General features: G+C 40.1%; 2 pseudogenes; one reads left to right on the top strand and one right to left on the bottom strand.

Annotated features, from left to right (window-relative positions):
* Positions 1 to 2,232: 2,232 nt before the first annotated feature.
* LOC102487243 (60 kDa heat shock protein, mitochondrial pseudogene) lies at positions 2,233 to 2,800 on the bottom strand (annotated as a pseudogene).
* A 1,532-nt stretch (positions 2,801 to 4,332) lies between these two features.
* On the top strand, positions 4,333 to 4,886 carry LOC102498059 (GSK3B-interacting protein pseudogene; annotated as a pseudogene).
* The last annotated feature ends 8,589 nt before the right edge of the window (positions 4,887 to 13,475 follow it).

Here is a 13,475-nt window from a genome sequence, read left to right as displayed (position 1 = left end):
TTTTTTGAGAGGTTTTTGCTGTAGGGCACGTGTGCTCGCCAAAAAGACAGAGAGAGACAGAAAGCGAGAAATCAACCCCCAACGGGGGATGGCCACACCACAATCCCTTCTCTTTCATTCTCCTCTCAGGACCTTGGACATACACACACACACATACACGCACCCGGCGTGAGTTTAAGCCACTGTGTCTGGGACTTGAACTGTGGTCAACTACATGGGAGTCCAGCGACATAGCTATTACGCTAATTGCTGGTCCCTGGGATGTCTTTTAATCAAGTTACTGAGCAACCTCCCAGCTCTTTCAGAGAGTCTTGTCTCAAAGACTCCTTAATTAAATTCCACAGGGAGAAAGCAAAAGTGGGAATCCTGTTGGGGCCTGCTGTATAACATTCCCTAATTTGTTTTTTGACCTTATCCCAGGTCTCCTCACTTATTGTTTCCTGTTTCAGGAACCAGGGGCATGTTTCCTGCACAAAATCCAGGAATTGATGTAACTGCTTGAATTGACTTTATCACCCCTAGTTTTTAACATACAAGACAACATTTAAACATACATATCTCTCTCTTTAGACAATTGTGTCCCCATCTTAATTCACTCAACTCTAATTCACTTAGTTTATTAATTTCTTCCCTTACTCTATTAGTTTTAGCTAGACTCAGGAGTGTCTGCTTGCCTGATTTGTGGTAGTTCTCCCATACTCAGGTCCTTGTTTGGGCACAACTTGTGCGTGGGGGAGATGTGAACCTGAGGGGGAATGGATTGGAAAGAAATATACAGACAGACAAGTAGAGAAAATCAGAGGTCGGTTGGTCCAGGCTTCTCTGATGGAGACAGCTGTGGTTCTGAGCTGTTCCCAGGTTTATTCTTTTCATAGGGCAAATGGGGACGGAGAAGAGGAACTTGAAGCCAGGTGTTTTCTGTTATTGACTGAAGCTGTGGAGCATCTCACATCTTGCGGTTCTATACAAGTCTCCCATTATCTTCCCTGACCTTCTCTAGCTGACACAATTGCCTTTCATTTACACCACCTTGCAGTGTTGAGCTCAAAATAGTGGGACCTTGTCTCACTGTGCAGAACCTTGTCTCTGCTTAGCTTAAAGGTACCGTTGTCAGCTCAGATCCGGTTGTGGGAATGCTTCAGAATTCCACTGCAGTAAAGACTAAGGATTTTTGTTTTGCTTTGCTTTTGCTTTTGGTCAGAGGGAAAGTGTGCTTGCCAGAATGATAGAGAGAAAGAAAAAGCACCCTGCATGGGGAATAGCTACTCTGCAATCCCATCTACTCCATTTCTTCCTACTTTTGGGTTTCTGGACACATACACATATATGCCCAGTGTGTTTTTCAAGACACTGAGTCTGGAACTCATCATGCTGTTGGCCATGTGGATGTAGCCACCTTAACCAGCATGCCACAGGCTGGCCAGACTTTAAGGGTCTTATGTGTTAATAGGGGATGCTGAAGGTCTCATTTCTCACTTACCTTTTCTCCATCATGAGAGGTCCCTTCCAGTTCCAAGACTATCTCAACCGGGCAGATGGGTTTAGAGTTGCAGGATGCTTTACTCCCTGCTCTCCAAGGTTATTCTAAGTGCTTCATAGCATCTATAGGCAAGCAGACACTCCTGAGTCTAGCTAAAACTAATAGAGTAAGGGAAGAAATTAATAAAGTAAGTGAATTAGAGTTGAGTGAATTAAGATGGGGACATCTCCATTGCACTCCAACACTCTCCCTCAAACATTCCAGCTTAATACCAGATGCTTATTTTTTGTTTTAGTACTTTTTTTTATGGTAGGGAAGCATGTTAAGCACCTCTAGTCATCTCTTTTGCTAGAAGTCCCTTTACAGTTTTTTAAAAATTAAATTAGGATGTAAGTTCCTTGTCTGATGTACTAAATATTTTGTGTTTATTATGCAGTCTACTCTCAATGTTCTTTTTTTAACTTTAAACAAATTTTTATTATGCAAAGGTTGTCACATAATTGGATATTTCTCTACTTTGTACACAATTATTCTTACTCTCCACAGAAAGGCTGCTGCTTCTCATCTGGTGATGGCAAGCACTAAAATCCTGATTTTAACAGAATAGTAGGAAAAAATGCCTCGGTGATATAAGTTGAAAGCAGTACACTGGCACATGGCTCTTGCACCCAGTCAGGAATGTACTAATGTCTTTTTATTCAAAAATACAAAATAAATTATCTGTAGGCATGGACAATGACAGCAGTAAACCATTATATATTAGAAATAGTATTACCAATTTCTTTGTCTCCATTTGCAGAAATTGTAGCAACCTGAGCAATTTCTTCAGTTGTTACAGTTTAGACTCCTTCTTAAAATCAGCAATTACAGCATCAATGCTAACATCACACCCCTCCTGACTTCCACTGGATTAGCACCTTCACTAATTTTCTCAAAGCCTTCCTTGGCAATAGAGCGAGTCAGTACAGTAGCAGTGGTGGTACCATCCCCAGCCTCTTCTTCGTTTGTATTATTGGCAACATCTTGAACAAGTTTAGCTCCAATATTTTTATATTCATCCTTTAAGTCAATTGATTTTGCAACCGCCACATCATCTTTTGTTACTTTGGGACTTCCCCAACTTCCTTCAATAATTACCGTTCTTCCTTTTGGCCCCATTGTAACGGCTACAGCATCGGCTAAAAGGTCTACACCTTGAAGCATTAAGGCTCCGGCATCGGCAACAAATTTAACATCTTTGGCATAAGCCCGAGTGAGGTGAGGAGCCAGTGCCCTGGACATGGGCCTCATCTGAGGAAGGACTGTGGGTAACGGAAGCATTTCTGCGGGGTGGCGGCAGGGCGTGCGCGCGGCAAGGCAGCCCGTCCGGGAGACTGAGGGACAAAATCTACTCTCAATGTTCTTATGGTATCTTTTGATGATACAAGGAAAGCTATTGATTTTGATAAAGTATAGTTTAGAATTTTTTCTTTTATAATATTTCTTTTTGCACCCTAAGAAATGTTTACCGAATCCCAGTTGAAAGGCTTTCTTCTGTAATTTCTTCTTCTATGAGTTTTATGCCTCAAACTAATTGTCTAACTGGATAAGGTGGGGTATCTACTGGGTCATTGGAAAAGTCATGACATATTTTCCTGTGTTTTTCTATCCAAAAATACGTCATGACTTTTCTGATGATCCAATATAATTATATCCATCTATATATAAAACTATAGATAAACAAATGTATTCTTTTTTTTTAAGAGATTTTTGCTATAGGGCACGTGCACTTGCCATAGAGATAGACAGAAAATGAGAAATCACTCTCCCACCTCCCGACTACTCCCCTACCCTCCCATCCCCCGGGGATGACCATGCTACAATCCCTTCTCCTTCACTCTTCTCTTGGGATTTTTGGCATGCTTGCACAGTGTGTGTGTTGGAATGTTTTATAGAATTCACATATAAAATGCTCTGAAAGGCCAGCTGCTGGTGTGGTAGTTAAGGGACTGGATCCCACATGGTCCATTGCACAGTTTGAGTCCTAGACCTGGCTTAAGAAATATCCTGGTTGCCCCTGTTTGCCCAAAATCCTGAAAGGAGGAAGAGGAGGAAAAGGGATTGCAGTGTGATCATTCCCCGTGGGGGGTGCTATCTCATTTTCTCTCTGTCTCTCTCTCTATCTGGCAAGCACATATGGAAAAATAAAAAAAAAAAAAAAAAAAAAAAGCTCTGGACTGGGGATATTCTCTGAAGGCAGGATTTTTTGTTATTATTACTTTTTTAAAAATTTGCCAGAGGGTACATGCACTTACCAGAGACAAAATTTGATAAACAGCAAATCTTGTAATTATATAATCAAATATTATATAACATATCGGCAAACAAAAATATAAATCATGTTTACCTCTTATCAGGAACAACAGATACCCAAGTACAATGGACTAACATCTTTAAAGTACAAAAGAAAAAAATCAATTTAGAATTTTATCTCCAGAGAAAATATACTTTTACAATAAAGATATTCTCAGAAAATAAAATTATGTATCTTTTGTTTGTGGTGAGACGTCAACATGATTTATATTTTTGTTTCCCAATATGTTATGTAATATTTTGTATATATAATTATAAGATTTCCTGTTTATCAAATTTGGGGGCATTTTGGTGGGTCAGTAGTTTTTGTTTTACCTCATTCTATCAATCCCCTCCTTCTAGAGCTCTATTTACAAGTATGTTAGACCACTTAGTATTATTCTGGAAGTACTCAAGGCTCTCTTTCTTTCTTCTTTCTTCCTTTCTCTTTATCTTTCTTTTTTTTTTTACTTCAAATTGGATAAGTTTTATTGGTCTATTAAGAAGATCACTGACCCAGCATGTCTGCTACAAGGAGCCTGGTTAGGGGGGTGGGTGCCACATTCCCTCCAGGTGCCTCCCGAGGGAGAAGGACTCTGGGCCAGCGCAGAACAGAAACAGACTGTAATCCCATAGAGTTAAGCAGTATGTCAATATTTGAAGAAGGTTTGGAGTGTAATAGTTTTGAACAGACTGATATGAAAGACGTGCAGCTAGAAGCAGAAGCAGTTGTAAACTACGTACTCTTTTCAGTCAATGATATGTTTTGAAGACCCTGCGCTGTGCAGAAGGTGTGGCCTATATCAACGTGAAAACAAAGGAGCGGAATAGATACTGCTTGGAACTCACTGAGGCAGGGCTCAAGGTGGTAGGTTAAACTTCTGAGCAAGTGTATGATCATTTCCAAAAGCCCTACTACAAGGCGCACTAGTCTCTGTTGGACATACTCAGCCATGCCTACCAGAAAGCATTTGGAAATGCTCTCCTTCAAAGACTGGAAGTTTTGAGACTGGATGGACAGTCACAACCGAACTTCTTCCTTTTAGAGGGGGCAGGTGGCAGTACAGAATGTTGACAGCTTGAAATTCTTGCATATGGTCATAGTGGAAAAATACGTATTTGGTTTTGTGTCTTTATCACTTGCTTCTAGTTTAGTCTTGACTTGGAATAGTATTGATTCATGAATCGCCCTAGTTTCTGATTTGTTAAGGGAATTCCAAGGCCATTGCTATAACACCATCATTAAGACATTCAGATTTCTTGCATACTCACTTGCATTTCAAACCTAATCAATATTTCAGTCTCTTAATCCAGGGCTTTGGTGCTGCCAGCACCCTCTTTTAAGAAATGCAAGGTTTCCACAGAACATCAACCTCTGGTTTAGCCTACTGCTCTCCAGTCTGCTAAATCTGGGGTTTAGTACTAGCTTGGACTGACTTTGCAGTAATTATTAACTTCTACTAGCCTTATTGGAAACAAATTGTCAACTAGTGTTCCCTGCACAGATTTTGAAATTCACTCCTTCACTTAACTTAATTATATTGCTAACATAGATTGATAAAGATGAATTAATTATGGGACCAGCAGTTGGCATAATGGCTATGTCGCTGGACTCCTATGTAGTTGACTGTGATTCGAGTCCCAGACCTGGCGGCTTAAACTCACACCAGGTGTGTGTGCGTGATGCCCAAGATCCCGGGAGAATGGAGAAGGGATTGTGTGTGGCAATTCCCCCCCCCGGGGGGGGGATTTCTCGCTTTCTGTCTCTCTGTCTCTCTCTGTCTTTCTGGCATGCCTTATAGCAAAAACCTCTCAAAAAAAAAATGAATTAATTATATATTACTTCACTAGGATTAAGAACAGGATGAAATAGTTCTTTATTTCTCATTTTCAACAGCCAGCCAAACCAAGCAGAAGACAAAAATCGTTAGCAAATGAATGTATTTCCTTGTTTCCAAGATACCTAAGCCCATAAGCACATACAAGAACAGGCTCCATTCTTTTTTTAAGTACAAAAGCATCTTTGGTGTGTGTGATTTATAGAAGATTCTGTTTTCCTAGAAAACAGTATTTTGGCCTGTGTTGGACTCTTACTTTGAATGTTTGTTGACATAATGTACAGTATATATTCAAAGTATTTTTGCTTCAACATTTATTTTCTATACTGTAGTGCTTTGGTATTTCCACGGTACACCTCCCCTCCAACGGATGTACAGTGTTCAGTCTAAGTGCTCTGTCTACAGTGACATGAGTGCATTGTATAGTTTTTTTTTTTTTTGAGAGATTTTCACTGTAGGGCGCGTGCGCTCGCCAGACAGACAGAGAGAGACATAGAGACAGAAAGCGAGAAATCACCCCCCAGGGGGGATGGTCACGCCGCAATCCCTTCTCCTCCATTCTCCTCTCGGGATCTTGGGCACGCACGCACACGCGCCTGGCGTGAGTTTTAAGCCACCGGGTCCGGGGCGCAAACCGCAGTTGACTACATGGGAGTCCAGCGACATAGCCATTATGCTAACTGCCGGTTCCCTGCATTGTATAGTTTTGAAGTCAACAAATGAAGCATTCAGAGACTTTATATTTGAAAAAAGGGATACTCTGTATTTATCAGTATAAACTCATGTTTATACTGATAAACTGTACCATGCTGCTGCATGTTTTCAAGTACATGTTAAACAGTAACAATTGGGGAGTTTTTTATTTGTTTGTTTTGATAGTCATCTAAAGCAGCTGCTGTAGAACTGTTTAACTAAATTCTACATCTCCACACACCTGCATGAATTTCTCATTGGCCAATTTTATTTGTCATTGCTTAAACATAAGTACTTTGAAGGACCAGCAGTTAGCATAATGGCTATGTCACTGAACTCCCATGTAGCCGACTGCAGTTCGAGTCCCAGACCCGGTGGCTTAAACTCACACTGGGCGCATGTGCGTGCATGCCCAAGATCCCGAGAGGAGAATGGAGGAGAAGGGATTGCAGCATGGCCATCCCCCCCCCAGGGGGTGATTTCTCGCTTTCTGTCTCTCTCTGTCTGTCTGGCGAGCACACGTGCCCTATAGCAAAAAACTTCTCAGAAAAAAAAAAAAGGACTTTGAAGATCATGTGAAAATAAGTATTTTCATATGTTTAACTGTTGGGGCAATGAAGTCTCACTTCAGGTTGAACTTCTCATGCTTACTCTCAAGCTTAATGTAAATGGTATTTGTAAAGTTTGAATACAATTCTGTTTACACACACACACACACAAAGATTAGTGAACTTTTCTTCTGATGCTTCTCATCTTCTATCTATTCAGTGTAATTTTTGTCTCAGCTATTTCAGTTATAAAACTCTCATTCTTGGGGCCAGTGGTGGCATGTGGTTAAGGGCACTGGACTCCCATGTGGCTGGCCATGGTTCAAGTCCCGGACCCGGTGGCTTGCTTTCTCACTTACTCTCTCTCTCTTACTCTGTCCCTCTCTGGTCAAATTAATATGAATAAATAAAGTTAAATAAAATAATTAAATTCTCATTCCCGAAGCCAGTAGGTGGCATGGTAGCTAAGAGTGTTGTACTCCGACATGGCTGACTGTGGTTCGAGTCCTGGACCCAGCAGCTTGCTTTCTCATTTCCCCTCTCTCTCTCACTCTGTCCCTCTAGGTCAAATTAAAATGAATATAAATAAGTAAAGAAAATAAAGTTGAATGAAATAATTCTTTACCAGAAAAAACAGCAACAACAACAACAAAAAAAACTCTCATTCCCAGCTGTATTTTCTATTTTTCTGTGGAAGTTCTTGTCCATTTATTTATTATGACCATAATTTTCACTAGGTTATTGAACATATTTATATAACCTATTCATTACAATGTCTAGATAATCTCAAATTTTACTTCTATCGGTTGCTTTCCACCTGCTTATAAATTACATTTTGCTGCCTCTTTGAATGCCTAGTCATTTATTTTAAGTTTATTTTATTCATGATAGCCTGCATATGCAACAGAGAGGTATCCTCAACAGGATCTGATTATGCTGTGATTCCCTTTCACCAGGCCTCCAGCTTGTCTGGATCTTGAGTATGCATGCCTGCCAATCCTTCAGGTCCACCAGGCAGGGGATCTGAAAACCATAGCCATGTAGCCTTAGCACGGAAGCTAAGCACACTACTGAGTGTTCCACAAGACAAGGCTCTAGTCATTTTTTACTACATGTAATACATTGTGGATGCTCTGTTTTTAAGAGTTCAGATTTTGTTATCTTGCTTTAAAGGTGTCAGTTTTTGTGTGTGTTTTTGTTTGTTTGTTTTTTAGCAAAATGAGTTAATTTACGGGTAAATCAATGTGACCACTCCAGGGCCTCCATTAATGCTATATTCTGACAGATCTACAATACAAGCACAAAGGTCTCTCCTTAGGAGTATGCTTTAGGGGTAGTTTAACCCTGCTTCTATGGTATGGCCTTTCTAGAGTGTCAGCTGACCCCCAGGGTGTTCAAAAGTGTCTGCCATTCTCGATGTTAGGAACTTCTTATGTTTACCAGAAATAGGTGACTTTTAGAATCTCTGTTCCACTTATAACTTCCCAGCAGCTATTATTGTCTGCTAAGTTTTGTGTAATATGTCCTTGCACACGTATGTGTAGGGAGCGGCCCAAATCTGAGCAAACACAATGGTGACATGCAGAAATACAGTTCCATGGGTTATCATTTGCGAAGCTAAATGAACACCATTAACATGTGTTAATTAACGCTAGCTGCCTCTGTGTTTGATACAGTATCAGTTAATAGAAGCCCCATATGTTAATCAGAATAGACCCAAGAAGATAAGAGAAAACTTACCTGGCACCAAATGTCTTCACATCTTCAGCCAATTAACATCTGAAAACAACTGACTTTGCATTCCACTTCCCCTTCCCTCCTTTTCTGCCCTTTAAAAGAATAAACCTGGGAACAGTTTGGAACCACAGCTTTCCCCATCAGGAGAGTTGACACCACCTTATCCCCGATTTTCTCTACTTGTGTGTCTTTGCGTGTTTATTTTTATGTTTATTTTCTAATCCACAGTTGCCTTCCTTCAGAGTGAGTACACATTTGTTCCGTGTGGGACACGGCAAATATGCACAGTTTATTATTTATTTTAAAATTTAAGGGGATCTTTATCCACATTTCAGTTGGTTCTTCTCTTCAAAAAACTAACTTTGCAAACCTGTCCCACAAATCCCAGTCATCTCACCACCCTCAAATTCTGATCTTGGCCTTGCCAGCTAAGAGACAGTGAGTTTACTTGAACTGTATCTCCCCATACCGTGCTTCAGACAGTGGCCCCAGGTTGAAAGCAGAGGAAATGGTGGGTCTTACTCTATGATCATTTCCTTCTGTTAGTGATCATAATCCTGCACTGCCTATGTTACCGAACTCAAATCAGGTCCGCTCACCCAAGCGCTATAAAACCAAGCCATAGGCACATGGTGTGATGAAGGAAAGTACAGCTTTATTGCAAAGCGCAAAGCAAGGAGAGCGGGCAGCTCATGCTGAAAAGACCCGGTCTCTCCGAGATGTTCCCCACATGTGTTTTTAAAGGCAAAATTAGGGGCAGTGGTCCTAGGCGCATGATCAGTTCAGTGATTGGTTCAAGAGGGCATGATCATCTCGTGGGCATTCTTGATTGGTGAGGCCTTAGATAATCAAATTCCTCTCCAGGTGTCTGGAACTGTTCAGCCTGGAGTCTCTGAGCTCACAATCAGCAGTTTCCAGTCTACAAAACATCTTACATATTGAAATGAAAACCTTCTTTCCTTTAAGTGAGAGTTTTAGAGGTCAAATGGCCCTCACTCATGGTCCATGTTGGTCATTATCATAACCAAAGTCTGAAGACTTATTCCTGGGAACCAGCAGTTAGCATAATGGCTATGTCACTGGACTCCCACATAGTCGACCGCGGTTCACGTCCCGGACCCGGTGGCTTAAAACTCACGCCGGGCACGTGTGCGTGCATGCCCAAGATCCCGAAAGGAGAATGGAAGAGAAGGGATTGCGGCGTGACCATCCCCCGTGGGGGGTGATTTCTTGCTTTCTGTCTCTAATGTCTCTCTCTGTCTATCTGGCAAGTGCACGTGCCCTATAGTGAAAATTTCTCAAAAAAAAAAGAGACTTATTCCTTACTCTGGGCCATTACAATGCAAATGGACTTTATATTTCAGGAACCCTAGAAAATACATTAGGGGGTTCTTGCTCTGTTTCACCTATTGTCCAATGTTTTAAAATCGTTGCCTTTTATAGTTTGTCTAGTTTTATAGTTAGGGTTTTTTTTTTTTTAATGTGTTTTACCACAGGGTGCATGCACTTTCTAGAGAGAGACAGAGAGAGGGAAAGTGAGGAATCATTCCCCAAGGGGGATGGCCACTCTACAATCTCTTATTCTTGATTCTTCTCTTGGGATTTTGGGCACATGCGCACATGTGATTTTCCAGCCATTAGGTCTGGGACACGAACTTTGGTCAGCTATGTGGAAATCCAGTGCCTTAACTACCACTCCACCTGCTGGTTCCATAGTTAGGTGTATATAGATAGATAAATAGATATAGATAGACGTGTATATATGTATATATAATATATAGGTATATTTTCAGGATCACTGAAAATCAATTCTATAAATTAATTATTTATAAATATTGTTTTGCTCTTTACAAAAATAGTGTAAATCCATCCTTCTGACTAGAATTACTTTCTTGTTCACAGATTTTTTTGGTTTTGTCTTGAGAAGTTGATTGGGTTAGTTCTTTTTTCTGCTTTAGTGTGGGGAAATATTTTTGCTTTTATTCCAATTTAGTATGTATTCCCTCTTTGTCAATATTCATGTTTAAGTTATGTAAAACATTAATATGATCTCCAAAGTAAAATTTGTATTCCGTAAAGTGTCACATCCAGATCCCTTCAAATTATCTGGGTCTGTTTGTAAACTTTCTGTTCTATTCATGCATGGACGCCTCACTGCTTTGATTATAGTGTCTTTTAAAGTATCTTTTATTATTTGGAAGGGTCAGACCTCCTTTGTAGCTTTTCTATTTCAGTGTTATCCTGGCTATTCTTTCATGAAACCTCTACTGCTTCCACTATAGATACCATATATACTTCAGATGAAATCAGTGACTGAACTGTCTGCCTCCAGAGAGAGAGGGAGAAAGGAAAATAGAAAAAGTTTTTGAGAGAGATTTTTGCTATAGGGCATATGCACTTGCCAGAGAGACAGAGAGAGACAGGGAGACAAATCACCCTCCAGGAGGATGGCCATGTTGCAACCCCTTCTCCTTCATTCTCCTCTCGGGATCTTGAGCTTGCACACACATGCACCTGGCGTGAGTTTTAAGCTGCCAGGTCTGGGACTCAAACTGTGATCAACCACATGGGAGTCCAGGAACGTAACCATGACATCATCTTCTGGTCCCTATAGAAACATTTTTGACAGGGCCTTGTCATGCTGTGCACCTCTGCCCTAGCCTCCCAGTTAGCTAGGATTACAGGCATAAGTCATAGTGTCTGGCCTGGTTGTTTTTTCTAAAGCCTTTGTTTGCCTTATACTATTAGATAACTAATGTATCTGGAACTGCTTTGTGTGCAGTGTGAGGTCAGGATCAAGATTAATTTTTTATTAATATAGATATGCAACTGACACAGTGCCACTCATGAAAAGACCGCCATTTCTCAACCACATTGTAGAGTAACCTTTGTCATAAATCACATTCTGTTCTATGGTCTATTTCAAGGTTCTTTATTTCGTTCCATTGGTCTACTTGTTCATTCTTGTACCAATGCCATACTGCCTTAATGACTATAGTATAACTTATATTAACAAAAGGAAGGAGAAAAACATTTTGTCATTGTACCAAAAGAACATCTGCTAATATTAAGCAGAATTTCTAATTTAAAAAATAGGGACTGAACAAAATAAAGTCTATTTAACATAAACCTAAACATTAAACTAAATGATTTCTGTTAATTTAGGGAAATGATTAGGTGATAGCCACAATACTAAACCTTGTTTTGGACATTTCTATTACAATAAGAATAATAAAATAATTTTTAAAAATACTAAAAAAACATAAAAAGTGTTATCTCCTTGTAGTTGACAGAACTGCTTGCCTAAGAAAACAAATTTAGTAAAAAATAAAATAAAAAAGATTAATAGTAGGGCCACCAGGTCATGTGGTGGGTAAAGCACTGAACTTCCACATGGGTGATCACTGTTTGAGTCCTGAACTCATGACTTGAAAATCACACTGGGTGCATATGTGTGTCCCCACAATCCCGAGAGGAGAATGAAGAAGAAGGGATTGTGACATGGCCCTCTCCCCTGGAGCCGTAATTTCTCATTTTCCCTCTCTCTGGTGAGTATACACACCCTATGGCAAAAAAAAAAAAAAAAAAAGTAGCAACAAAAAATATGATCACATTTATTTTAAAACTTTTTTCTTAAGTTTTAAACATTTTTTTCTCATTTTTTCCATGAACAAGAGAGACAGCACCTGCAATAGGTTTGTTTTATTTTTTGAGAGGTTTTTGCTATAGGGCATGTGTGCTTGCCAAAGAGACAGAGAGAGACAGAGAGATAGAAAGTGAGAAATCACCCCCCCAGGGGGGATGGCTATGCCTCAATCCCTTCTCCTTCCTTCTGCTCTTGAACTCAATCCCTTTTCCTTCCTTCTCCTCTCGGGATCTTGGGCACACATGCACATGTGCCTGGCGTGAATTTTAAGCCACCAAGTCCAAGATTCAAACAATGGTTTCACTACAGGGGAGTCCAGCAACATAGCCATTACACCAACGGCTGGTCCCATACCTGCAATAGGGTTTTAATGCTATTGGGTTATCAGAAAAGTCATGATGTATTTTTCTGTTTTTCTATGCAAAAATGCATCATGACTTTTCTGATGACCCAATACAATCCAATCCCAATCTCAGCAAGCCCTGAATCATGGGTACATGTTTGCCCAGCATACTCAGGAATATCTCTGATACAAACCTGGAACCTTTCCATTGAGTCAGCTTCACAGAGCATGACATTTTAGCACTGTGCCACTGTTTGACCCGCATATTTAAAAATTTTAATATGAAAGAATAATCATACATACAGATATAAGCCACAATCTGGGAGAAGGTAAGTTCAACATTTAAAATAGGTAAAGGATTACTATATAGAATTTTAATTTTTTTTTCAGTATGAAAACAGCCACTGTTTATTTACTGACCAGATTACAAAAATAATCATGGTGGATACCTTAGTTCATCCTTCTAATAAGTCTGTTGATCTGGTCTTCCCTGTTGCCAGCATCTCCACCTTCTACAAAATGGGTGGTCTTTTTCTTCATTCCACCTGGTGGAGAAGATCATTTGAAGGGCCACAGGAAATTATTTGCTTCTTCGATGCGTTTACCAACAGTATGGATTTCATGAATCAGTTCCTCCATGCATATGATGCCGAATTTACCAAGAGATCACACAATCAAAGAGTTATCTGTCAAAGCAATTCGCTTCTTATTGATTTTGCCATACCCACGCTTATAGATCAGTTCATTTACTGACTTCAGGTTTGGGTACCCCCATGCAATATATGGTTCCACAATTCTCAGCATGTTAATTGAGGCCTTGTTGAGTTTAACAAAGGTGCCATTGAAGATCTGGCGAAGA

This window comes from Tupaia chinensis, unplaced genomic scaffold, assembly GCF_000334495.1.
Source record: "Tupaia chinensis unplaced genomic scaffold, TupChi_1.0 Scaffold143654_1, whole genome shotgun sequence".
In the NCBI taxonomy this organism is placed as follows: domain Eukaryota; kingdom Metazoa; phylum Chordata; class Mammalia; order Scandentia; family Tupaiidae; genus Tupaia; species Tupaia belangeri.
Note: the sequence above shows the minus strand (reverse complement) of the source record. Positions and strands in the feature narration are given on the sequence as shown.